Below are 12,191 nucleotides of genomic sequence, written 5' to 3'. Positions count from 1 at the left end.
AGAGTGGAGGTTTCATCCACACTGGTCAAGATGAAGAAGCTGCTGCTATTTTGGAAGAGGATGCAGAGGATTCTGGCAAATTCGTCATCCCTGGTGGAATCTGCAATAATTGGGTCACTGTGGATATTCCAACAGTTATCCATAAGTCGAAGTAATGTTTCTTGTGTTTAAAAACCCTTCTCCCATGCCAAAAGGAGAAGTGATGACATTGCTGGCGCATAAATTCAATGATATTTTCATTCAATAAATTTATGTTAAATGTTTGTTTTTCCAATTATTTTCCCTTTTTGCTTTTGCATGAAATTGGTGATCACATAAAACCCTAAAAATAAGAATAAAATCAATCTTTTCATCTGCATAATGATTTGCCTTGTTTGAATTCTAAAATTTCTTTTATATCCAAAATCATTATGCAGGTTAATCAAACCCATTGAACATAATGATCCAACACCATCTCCCAACTTTGAATTCCCTGTATTTGAGGCAGAAGAAGATGATGTTGAAGAGATTCCTGATGAGATTACCCGTCTACTTGAGCATGAAGAGAAAATCATTCAGCCGCATCTTGAGAATTTGGAAACAGTCAACTTGGGGTCTGAGGATTGTGTGCGAGAGGTGAAGATTGGGGCACTCCTGGAAGAATCTGTTAAGAAGGGGTTGATTGAGTTGCTACGAGAATACGTCGACGTCTTCGCCTGGTCATATGAAGACATGCTGATCGCGACTTTATGAGTCTGTCGGGTACTAACTGCAAGTGCACAGTCTAATCGCGTAGTTTTAAAAGATATCGATCCCACAGGGACTTAATGAATCGATCTACCGTTTTTCTAGGGTTACTGCGTAAAGCTAAGGCGGATGATACTTTAGTGATTAGGGGGAAAAGTAAAACTAAATTTAGATCTAGATTAAATATCAAATAACACGGACATCGGTATGTAGTTCGTCTTAATTAGGGAATCAAATCTTCGTTGGTCTTTTTCTTAATTTTAAAATAAGTCTTTTTAGTAGACACTATTAATTAAAAGTCTTTTCCTCAAACTCTCGCTCTGTTGAATCAGACTATGACTTTATATTAACGTACGCTCTCACTATTTCGTTAAATCTAAAATCACTTTTTGAAAACAATAGAATCTATAGAAACTCTTTTTGAGAAAATACTAACCGTTTAAACACCCTCGTCTCAAACTCTCGCTCTGTTGACTTAGATTATATGATTAAACTTAAATGCTTAACTCTCGTCCTCACATTTAACTTTTAAAAATAATTTTTGAAAATGATTAGAATTTAATTAACCTTAAAAATTGCTTTCGCCCTGATTTAAAGTTAATGTTCAATTTACACTGTCCAGTTAAAAACTCAAACCGTCGTTCTATTGATTTTAACTTCTGTATGTCTTTTACTCTCGTACAAAAACCTTGGTATTAACTTTGTAAATTGAGACCAGAAAAAGAGTGACTATATTTTGAAATAAATTTAAACCAACTCAATTTTGATTCCTTTATTCCGCTTACTTTACATACCGATATCTAAATTAATTAGCCGGACATACTAAACATGCATAAACAATAATCATGCATAAATACGGCCATATCAGGCAAACAATATATATAAACAGCGGAACAAAGCATATGTAAATTAAAACTATAAATTAATTAATTAAAGAACCTGGAAAAATACTAGAATTCTGGAATTTAACTTCTAGCTTCGATGCTCGAACACTCCACCACAAGTCGGTTGGATTTGTTCTTCACAATTCTCGATCAGACAGGAAAGTAAAAACAAGGAAATAAAATACTATGATCTGACGTAAGGTTAGATCCAGTAAAAATTACACAATAGTTTCCGGTGTAGAAACTATCGTGAGAAAATAAATTGAATGCTTTTGAAATTAAACTAGAAAAGAAAAGAAAATAAAATGCTTGGAAATTAGAATGCTGGAAAATTTGAAAGCAGGAAAAATATTGCACGGCCAAGAGAGAAGAGATGAGATCTGATCCGCTCTGTTGGATCTTTTGAGGTCTATTTATATTCATCCATAAAATAACCGTTTTCCCAAAAGTATCTTCAGTAGGGTTCCAAAGTGTCAACGAGTCAAGAGGAATTTAGGGGAGAACGTCCTTCTGTTACGCACGTCAAGGCCAAAAAAATAGGAGTGGGGTGTGTGACGTCCATCACACTATGTGTTACGGTCGTAACACTAGGTAAAGGGGCGTGACGCTCGGCACGTGAGTGTGGCGGTCGTCACAGCCATTTTCCTTGCCCCAAACGTGGGCTGGGCTTTGGTGAGATGCTTTTCCTAAAAAATCCTCTTTTTTTTGCACCCCTCTTCTTTCTTTTTGACACGTGCTTTAAATAATGATACCTGAAATAAATAAAAAGAAAATACCAAGTAATATCGAATAATATAAAATAAATTGAATCAAATAACGATATAATTTAATTAAATCAAGTCTAAAAATGTGATATAGTTTCATGTTATCAAACTCCCCCACACTTAGACTTTTGCTTGTCCTCAAGCAAGAAACAATGTAGAAAAATATTAGCCAGATGAAATTTCCAAACACACATCAATTCGTAATAGGTTGCAAGTAAATTTCGTTTAGAAATAACCTGAGTTTAATCTTAACATCAAAAACTACCGTAGCAACACTAGATAACCCCACCTTATGCAAACCAGTTCGAGTCATGTTATTATAGCTCAGCCTAGTTCTTTTACTCTTATTTCACCCGTTTTCATTCGAGCGAAATCACATTAAGCCCTTTATCTTTTCACGCACATAGTGGAGTAACCGGTTAGCGATTCTGATCCCCTTTTAGTTAGAAGTTCTGGTACATAAGTTGGATAACTTCTGTATTTAGTCTATTGCGAATTGCGGGGGATCGGGCCGTAGTCCGCCCTACCAAGTTCAGCACCAGAAATCGCTGATCCAACTCACAATGGATCGTTCATACCATGTTTTTGTAAGGTCCGCAACCTTTGGATTAAATGATCGGGTAAGGATCACCTAACTTAGTTAGTGCATTTCCTGATTTTTAATGTGTTGTTTTGGGAATCATTCACTTGTATTCATCGGCTCTCCATGTAGTTTGCTATTAAGATGGTGCTGACTTCTCGTATAAACTACTCGGGGTTACTATAAAACTAAAAGTTCAAGGAGTTGGTATAATAGGTACTTATCCTGATCTACATGCTGAGGTTTTTAGAGTGTTGGGGCGGTAATAATTTTGTCTTAATTTCACTCAAGTTTTATAAAATAGGCAACCTTTGTACTTATTGAGTGTGTTGAATTTTGTTATGGCTCAAGAAAATTGAGGGGAATAGATAATAAAAATTTTCACACTAGGGACTTGACTTAAAATAAATTTTTTTATTAATGAAAGGGAAATAACATACTTGAAAGGGAAATATTGAAAGGGAAATAACATACTTGAAAGGGAAATAAACATAACTGAAACAAAGTTTTTCCCCTACACTTAAATGAAACATTGTCCCCAATGTTTCAATAAAGCGAAAAAAAGAAAAGAAAATGGAACCCAAACTCAATTCTGCCTGCGTCCTCTTGTTCTCGGACCCGGTGATCGTTGACGTACTGCCAAGTCATCAAACCTGTTAAGCAAGTCGGTGAACCTCTGGTCGGTTATTGCATTCCTCTCTTGTTGTTGTTGTTGCATCTGGCGCATCAGTTGCATTACTTCGTTATTCTGCGCATGCATGGCATCAAGCCGTTGGGCTTGATGTTCAATAACATCCATGATGTCATCATTTGTTGCAGGCCTTCTTCTTCGACGACGTTGGGAGGATGGACCAACTGCATTATCGGAAGGAATATGTGGAACAGACTGTTGGTCAGGACCTTGATCACCTTGCTCCATTTCATCAAACTCGTCTGGGGGCGGGTTTGCTTGTGTAGGCATGGTAGGTTCGGGAGCATTCAGATCGTAGATGAATCTGAGGGGGTTTGTGACATCGGTGAGCGTAATGTTGGGCATAACGACGCTTGGGACTTCTTGGTTATTCACCATAAGATAATAATTCCCGCCGACCCTATTTTTGATTAAGCGGCAGGAGCGATAATAGCTGATATCCATAAATAGGGGTGGCAAAGATTGCAAATTCTGAAGTCGGTCCCCTAAATTTAAACCGAGTGCGATGGTGGTTATTAATCCTCCAATCACAAAAGGTTGGCTGCCTCGAGCACAAAGAGTGCGGATATGGTGAAATAAGAAAGAGGCGGCGTTTACCTTTGTATCTACTGCGAAGATGCAGTGTAGGAAGAATAATTCTTTCGCGTTGACTTTCTGTTGTTGGCTCTTCCAAAGATGGTGTTTTGCAAAATGCGGATAAAATACCGGATAGTGGGGTTGTGTATGTGTGAAGCAAGTAATGCATCCCAATTTGTGGTTTCCACACCGGATATTTTTCCAAAAAGGTCGAATGCGTTCGTGTTCCATTCTGAGTTTGGAGGGATTCTTGGGTGGACGCCGTCTCCTTCAGGAAAATGTAGCGTGGCACTCAACTGTGTTTGAGTTAGTGCGTACTTAGTGTTGAACATACGGAATTTTGTGACACCGGTTAAGTACTCGTCCTCACCGGTTGGAGTGGTGTATGAATAAGAGCTTAAAAACTCCAAGGTGAGTGATGGGTAGGTTGGGTGATTTTGTGTGCATAGAAAAGTTAAATCGGAAAGCCGAAGCATCCATTGCACACCCTGAAGTAATCCTAATTCTTGTAAGCAATTTAAATCTGGGTACCTGGTAGATGTGACACCGCGTTGTTGGAACCGAACGAACTGCTCCCGTTGATAGTTACTATCTTCAGATCACAAAATAATATTTCCGAATTGCACTTGATGTTGATTCTCCGCCATTTTGGTTGGTAGGTAGAAAGGAAGGGAAAGGAAGAGAGGAGGAAATGTTTTTGTATAGAATGGTTTTTTAGAATGATGTGGTGAAATAAGAAATGTAGAGAAGGTATTTATAGGAGGAGTTTTGAAATTGGGAAGAGGAGTGGGTGAGAGAAAAAAAATTAATGTGAATGAAGGTGAGTGGAATGGAGTAAAGAGGTGAGTTGAATGGAAAAAATGAAAAGATGGGGAGCAACGGTCATGACCATAACGGTCAACAACGTTTACGAGGGAGCACGCTGTCACGCTCGTGACAGAATGTGTTACGGGCGTCATGGGTTGCGTAAAAATTTGGGTGCATCTCTCTCTCAGCAAGTTCTTCAAATTTTTGTCTCTGAGCTCTCCCTCGGAATTTGATACCCATGCGATCAATATGTGCCATCAGGTTAGTGTTAACTAAAGAAAAGAAAAACAAGAATTTTAGTCAGGATTTGGCTAGATGCCGAAAGAAGAAAAGAAGAAAAAATTAATAATATAAAGAAAATGAAGAATGAAAACTGAATATAATCAAAAAGAATAATCAAAGAAAAATAAAAATTTGTGAGTTGTCTCCCACGAAGCGCTTTGTTTAATGTCGCAAGCTCGACATAAAACTATTAAATGTTAATCTATTAATTTTGGAGACAATACGTCTAAGTGCAGGACTTGCGAGTCTTCATTGTTCTCAGCATAATGATAATGTTTTAGACGCTGTCCGTTTACGATAATTGGTTCAATGGATTTTCCTTTAATTTCTACAGCTCCACTAGTAAAGACATTAGTGACTTGGAAAGGGCCAGACCACCTAGAGCGTAGTTTTCCTGGGAATAACTTAAGTCTAGAGTTAAACAATAGGACTACATCGCCTTGTTTGAAAGTTTTCCTCGATATACGTTTATCATGCCATTTTTTCGTTCTTTCCTTGTAGATTCTGGCATTTTCGTATGCGTCTTGTCTAAGTTCCTCTAATTCGTTTATATCTAGAATTCGCTTTTCACCGGCGGCCTTATAGTTTAAATTTAAAATTTTAATAGCCCAATAGGCCTTATGTTCTAACTCCACTGGGAGGTGGCAAGATTTACCATAAATAAGCTTAAATGGAGTTGTTCCTATGGGAGTTTTGTAAGCGGTTCGATATGCCCATAAAGCTTCGGGTAATTTTGATGACCAGTCTTTCCTCGATGTAGCGACAGTTTTTTCCAATATCTGTTTAATTTCTCTATTAGACACTTCCACTTGTCCACTAGTTTGGGGATGGTAGGGTGTTGCTACTCGATGTTTTACACCATACTTAAACAATAATTTTTCGAGTATCTTAGATATGAAATGAGATCCACCGTCACTGACGACTATTCTTGGGACACCAAATCTTGGAAAGATTATATTCTTAAAGAGTTTAATTACTACTCGTGTGTCGTTTGTTGGTGAAGCTATAGCTTCAATCCATTTTGATACGTAGTCAACTGCTACGAGTATGTACTTGTTACCAAAAGAAGGTGGAAAAGGTCCCATGAAATCTATTCCCCACACGTCGAAAATTTCTACTTCCAAAATGCCTTTTTGTGGCATTTCGTCACGTCTAGATATGTTTCCTGTGCGTTGACACCTATCGCATTTCTTGACAGCGGCATGCACATCCTTCCATATGTTTGGCCAATAAGGATCGGCTTGTAGGATTTTAGAGCATGTTTTGGATGTACTTGCATGTCCACCATAAGGAGCGGAATGACAATGTTGGATTATACTTTCTACCTCTTCTTCAGGTACACAGCGACGGAAAATACCATTGGGGCCTCTTTTGAAAAGTAAAGGGTCGTCCCAATAATAATGTTTTATGTCATGGAAGAATCGTTTCTTTTGTTGGTAGGATAGATCAAGTGGAACCACTCCGGCGGCTAAATAATTGACAAAATCAGTGTACCATGGTGTAACGCATACAACCAATGTGGTCTCTACCTGCACGTCAGCTCTATTTTCTTCCAAATTAGCTATAAGTTTATCGTACGAGAAATCATCGTTGATCGATGTTCTTTCCGGTTCCAGGTTTTCAAGTCTAGAGAGGTGATCTGCTACTACGTTTTCAGTTCCTTTTTTATCTTTGATTTCCAAATCAAATTCTTGTAGCAACAAGATCCACCTTAGGAGTCTAGGTTTAGCGTCCTTTTTTGTTAAGAGGTACTTAATGGCAGCGTGATCAGTGTAAATGATTATTTTAGCTCCGACCAAGTAGGAACGAAATTTATCTAGTGCAAATACTACTGCTAAAAGTTCTTTCTCGGTCGTGGCGTAATTCATTTGGCTTCATCTAGAGTTCTACTCGCATAATATATGACGTGAAGTTTTTTATCCTTTCGTTGTCCTAAAACAGCGCCTACGGCGTAGTCACTTGCGTCACACATTATTTCGAAAGGTTCATTCCAATCCGGGGTCTGCATTATGGGTGCGGAGATCAATGCTTGTTTAAGTGTTTGAAATGCTTCTAAACATTTATTGTCGAAGATGAATTCAGCGTCTTTCATTAATAATCCGGTTAAAGGTTTAGTTATTTTAGAAAAATCTTTAATGAATCGTCGGTAAAAACCGGCATGTCCTAAGAAGCTTCGTATTTCCCTCACAGTTTTCGGAGGTTAAAGGTTTTCGATTACTTCTATTTTGGCTTTGCCTACTTCAATTCCTCTATTTGATATGATGTGTCCTTAAACGATTCCTTCTTGTACCATAAAGTGACATTTTTCCCAATTAAGTACTAGGTTCACTTTTACACATCGTTCTAGAACTCTTTCTAGGTTTTCAAGACATTCTTCGAAACTTTGCCCGCATACGGAAAAGTCATCCATAAAGACTTCCATGATGTTTTCGAGAAAATCGGCGAATATTGCCATCATGCACCTTTGGAAGGTTGCAGGAGCATTGCACAAGCCAAACGGCATTCGTCGATAAGCGAAGGTACCAAAAGGACATGTGAACGTTGTCTTTTCTTGGTCATCAGGATGAATTGGTATTTGAAAGAAGCCTGAGTAACCGTCTAGATAGCAGAAATGAGAATGCTTGGCTAGTCGTTCTAGCATTTGGTCTATGAATGGTAAAGGAAAATGATCTTTTCGGGTTGCTTTGTTTAGCTTTCTGTAGTCAATGCATATTCTCCATCCCGATTCAATTCGTTTGGTTATAGTTTCTCCTTTTTCATTTTTGATCACTGATATACCTCCTTTCTTTGGTACTACGTGTACGGGACTAACCCATTTGCTATCGGATATAGGATATATGATACCTGCCTCTAATAACTTTGTTACTTCCTTCTTCACTACCTCACTCATGATCGGGTTTAGTCTCCTCTGATGTTCCCTAGAAGTTTTACAGTCTTCTTATAGCATGATGCAGTGCATACAAATAGAAGGACTTATCCATTTAAGATCGGTGATGTTGTATCCTAATGTGGTTGGATATTTTCTTAAGATATGTAGGAGTTTTTCGGTTTCATGTTTTCCTAGGTCTGCATTGACTATTACTGGTCGTTCAAGTTCTAGGTCTAGGAATTCATATCTCAGATTTTTGGGAAGTGTTTTCAGGTCGAGGGTTGGTTTCTTAAGGCATTGCGTAGGGTCTGATGTTATTGCTAAACATTGGTTCAGTTTGTCTTCTACACGATAGTCGGATAAATCGTCATTTTCGAATTCTGTTTCTTTTATGCATTCATCGATGATATCCATGAAGTAACATGTGTCTTCTATTGCAGGTGCTTTCAAAAATTTGGAAAGAATAAACTCAATTTTCTCTTCTCCTACTTCGAAAGTGAGTCGTCCTCGTTTTACGTCTATGATAGCACCGACGGTTGCTAAGAAGGGTCTACCTAATATAATGGGGGTAACTTCATCTTCTCTTATGTCCATAATTATAAAATCGGTGGGAATGTAGAATTGACCTATGCGCACGAGAACGTTTTCAAGAATTCCTACGGGATATCTAACGGAACGATCTGCTAATTGCACAGACATTTTAGTTGGTCTTAATTCTCCCATTTTAAGTTTCTTGCATATGGACAAGGGCATAACACTGATACCGGCTCCTGAATCGCATAAAGCTTTATCTATGACAAATTTTCCTATATGACAGGGTATAGAGAAACTACCAGGATCTTTAAGTTTAGGAGGCATATTTTGGATTATTGCGCTACACTCAGCAGTGAGTGTAACGGTTTCGCTATCTTCAAGTTTCCTTTTATTAGATAAGATTTCTTTTAAGAACTTAGCATATGAGGGCATCTGTGTAATAGCTTCTGTAAAAGGAATTGTGACGTTTAATTGTTTCAGTAGGTCAACAAATTTTTTAAATTGGCCCGCGTCTTTGGTTTTAATTAGCCTTTGAGGATAAGGGATAGGTGGTTTGTAAGGCGGTGGAGGTACATAAGGTTCTTTTTTTTCTACGGTTTCCTTATTACACTCTTCCTTTTCCTTAGGTTTACCTTCTTCCTTAGTTGATCCTTTAGAGTTTTGGCTCTCAATCCTTGGGTCAGATGGTCCTTCTACCTCTGTACCACTTCGTAATATAATTGCATGAGCGTGGCCTTTCGGATTAGGTTGGGGCTGTCCGGGAAATGTACCAGTTAGGGCAGTAGTGGGTGCTTGTTGTTGAGCTACTTGCGAGATTTGTGTTTCCAGCGTTTTGTTATGGGTAGCCAGGGCATCTACTTTACTTGCTAGTTATTTAATCTGTTCGCTAGTGTGTACATTCTGGTTTAAGAACTCTTTATTGGTTTGCTGTTGAGAAGCTATGAAGTTCTCCATCATGATTTCCAAGTTGGATTTCCTAGGAACGTTATTGTTAGGTGTAGATGGGGTCGGCTTTTGATATCCAGGAGGTATAGCTGGAGCTTGACTGGGAGCTTGACCTGGCGCGTATAAAGCGTTGTTACTTTTATATGAAAAATTAGGATGGTTCTTCCAGTTTGAGTTATAGGTATGCGAGTAAGGATTTCCTTGAGTATAGTTCACCTGCTCTGTTTGAATTCCTATTAGGAGTTGACAATCTGTAGGAGTGTGACCTTGAATTCCACAGACTTCACAATTTTGAGTTACGGCAACCACGGTGGTTGGAGGTGATACATTTAAACTTTCAATTTTCTGGGCAAGAGCATCCACTTTTGCATTGACATGATCAAGGCTACTTATCTCGTACATGCCTCCTTTTGTTTGAGGTTTCTCTACCATTGTTCGGTCGCTTCCTCACTGATAATGATTTTGGGCCATGCTCTCGATAAGTTGATAAGCATCGGTGTAAGGTTTATCCATAAGCGCACCACCGACGGCGGCGTCTATTGTTAACCTTGTGTTGTATAGGAGACCATTGTAGAAAGTGTGAATTACTAACCAGTCCTCTAAACCATGGTGTGGGCAGAGTCTCATCATGTCCTTATATCTTTCCCATGCTTCGAAAAGAGACTCGTTGTCTTTTTGCTTAAATCCATTTATCTGGGCTCTCAACATGGCTGTTTTGCTTGGAGGAAAATATCGGGCAAGAAAGACTTTCTTCAACTCATTCCATGTGGTGACTGAGTTGGAAGGAAGAGACTGAAGCCATCTTCTAGCTTTATCTCTTAACGAGAAAGGAAAGAGACGAAGTCGAATTGCCTCTAAAGTGACACCATTAGCCTTAACAGTGTCAGCGTATTGGACAAATACGAATAGATGAAGGTTTGGATCCTCGATAGGATTTCTAGAAAATTGATTCTGTTGCACTGCCTGCAACAGCGAAGGTTTAAGTTCGAAGTTGTTCGCTTCGATTGCGGGTGGAGCAATACTCGAATGCGGCTCATCTTGCGATGGAGCAGCGTAATCTCGAAGAGCACGAGCTGGTTCGGCCATCGCTGGTATCGCCGAAGGAAGGAGATTTTTGAGATCAGGAATTTCGATTGGAGGAAGATTGTTTCTAACACGATACTCCCAAATTCGTCGTAATAATCGGAGATATCGTTCAACGTCGTTGATTCGTAAGTAGTACGGCTCGCCTTGTGAGCGAGTGTGTGGCATACAAATCAACGAAAAAGAAGGGAAAAAATTGCCTTAGTCTCTACAATGTAACAGAAGAGTTACGATATCGACTAAATAAAAGTCCCCGGCAACGGCGCCAAAAACATGATCGCGACTTTATGAGTCTGTCGGGGTACTAACTGCAAGTGCACAGTCTAATCGCGTAGTTTTAAAAGATATCGATCCCACAGGGACTTAATGAATCGATCTACCGTTTTTCTAGGGTTACTGCGTAAAGCTAAGGAGGATGATACTTTAGTGATTAGGGGGAAAAGTAAAACTAAATTTAGATCTAGATTAAATATCAAATAACACGGACATCGGTATGTAGTTCGTCTTAATTAGGGAATCAAATCTTCGTTGGTCTTTTTCTTAATTTTAAAATAAATCTTTTCAGTAGACACTATTAATTAAAAGTCTTTTCCTCAAACTCTCGCTCTGTTGAATCAGACTATGACTTTATATTAACGTACGCTCTCACTATTTCGTTAAATCTAAAATCACTTTTTGAAAACAATAGAATCTATAGAAACTCTTTTTGAGAAAATACTAACCGTTTAAACACCCTCGTCTCAAACTCTCGCTCTGTTGACTTAGATTAAATGATTAAACTTAAATGCTTAACTCTCGTCCTCACATTTAACTTTTAAAAATAATTTTTGAAAATGATTAGAATTTAATTAACCTTAAAAATTGCTTTCGCCCTGATTTAAAGTTAATGTTCAATTTACACTGTCCAATTAAAAACTCAAACCGTCGTTCTATTGATTTTAACTTCTGTATGTCTTTTACTCTCGTACAAAAACCTTGGTATTAACTTTGTAAATTGAGACCAGAAAAAGAGTGACTATATTTTGAAATAAATTTAAACCAACTCAATTTTGATTCCTTTATTCCGCTTACTTTACATACCGATATCTAAATTAATTAGCCGGACATACTAAACATGCATAAACAATAATCATGCATAAATACGGCCATATCAGGCAAACAATATATATAAACAGCGGAACAAAGCATATGTAAATTAAAACTATAAATTAATTAATTAAAGAACCTGGAAAAATACTAGAATTCTGGAATTTAACTTCTAGCTTCGATGCTCGAACACTCCACCACAAGTCGGTTGGATTTGTTCTTCACAATTCTCGATCAGACAGGAAAGTAAAAACAAGGAAATAAAATACTATGATCTGACGTAAGGTTAGATCCAGTAAAAATTACACAATAGTTTCCGGTGTAGAAACTATCGTGAGAAAATAAATTGAATGCTTTTGAAATT

General features: G+C 38.1%; 1 non-coding gene across 1 annotated transcript; it reads left to right on the top strand.

Moving 5' to 3' along the window:
• The first annotated feature begins 10,259 nt into the window (after nt 1-10,259).
• Nucleotides 10,260-10,366, top strand: LOC127109043 (small nucleolar RNA R71). Its single transcript, XR_007796529.1, has one exon. It is a non-coding gene; the product is annotated as a small nucleolar RNA R71 (small nucleolar RNA).
• Nucleotides 10,367-12,191: the final 1,825 nt, after the last annotated feature.

The sequence above is a fragment of the Lathyrus oleraceus genome, chromosome 7 (genome assembly GCF_024323335.1).
Source record: "Lathyrus oleraceus cultivar Zhongwan6 chromosome 7, CAAS_Psat_ZW6_1.0, whole genome shotgun sequence".
Lineage (NCBI taxonomy): Eukaryota > Viridiplantae > Streptophyta > Magnoliopsida > Fabales > Fabaceae > Lathyrus > Lathyrus oleraceus.
This window is presented reverse-complemented; position numbering and strand designations above follow the sequence as displayed.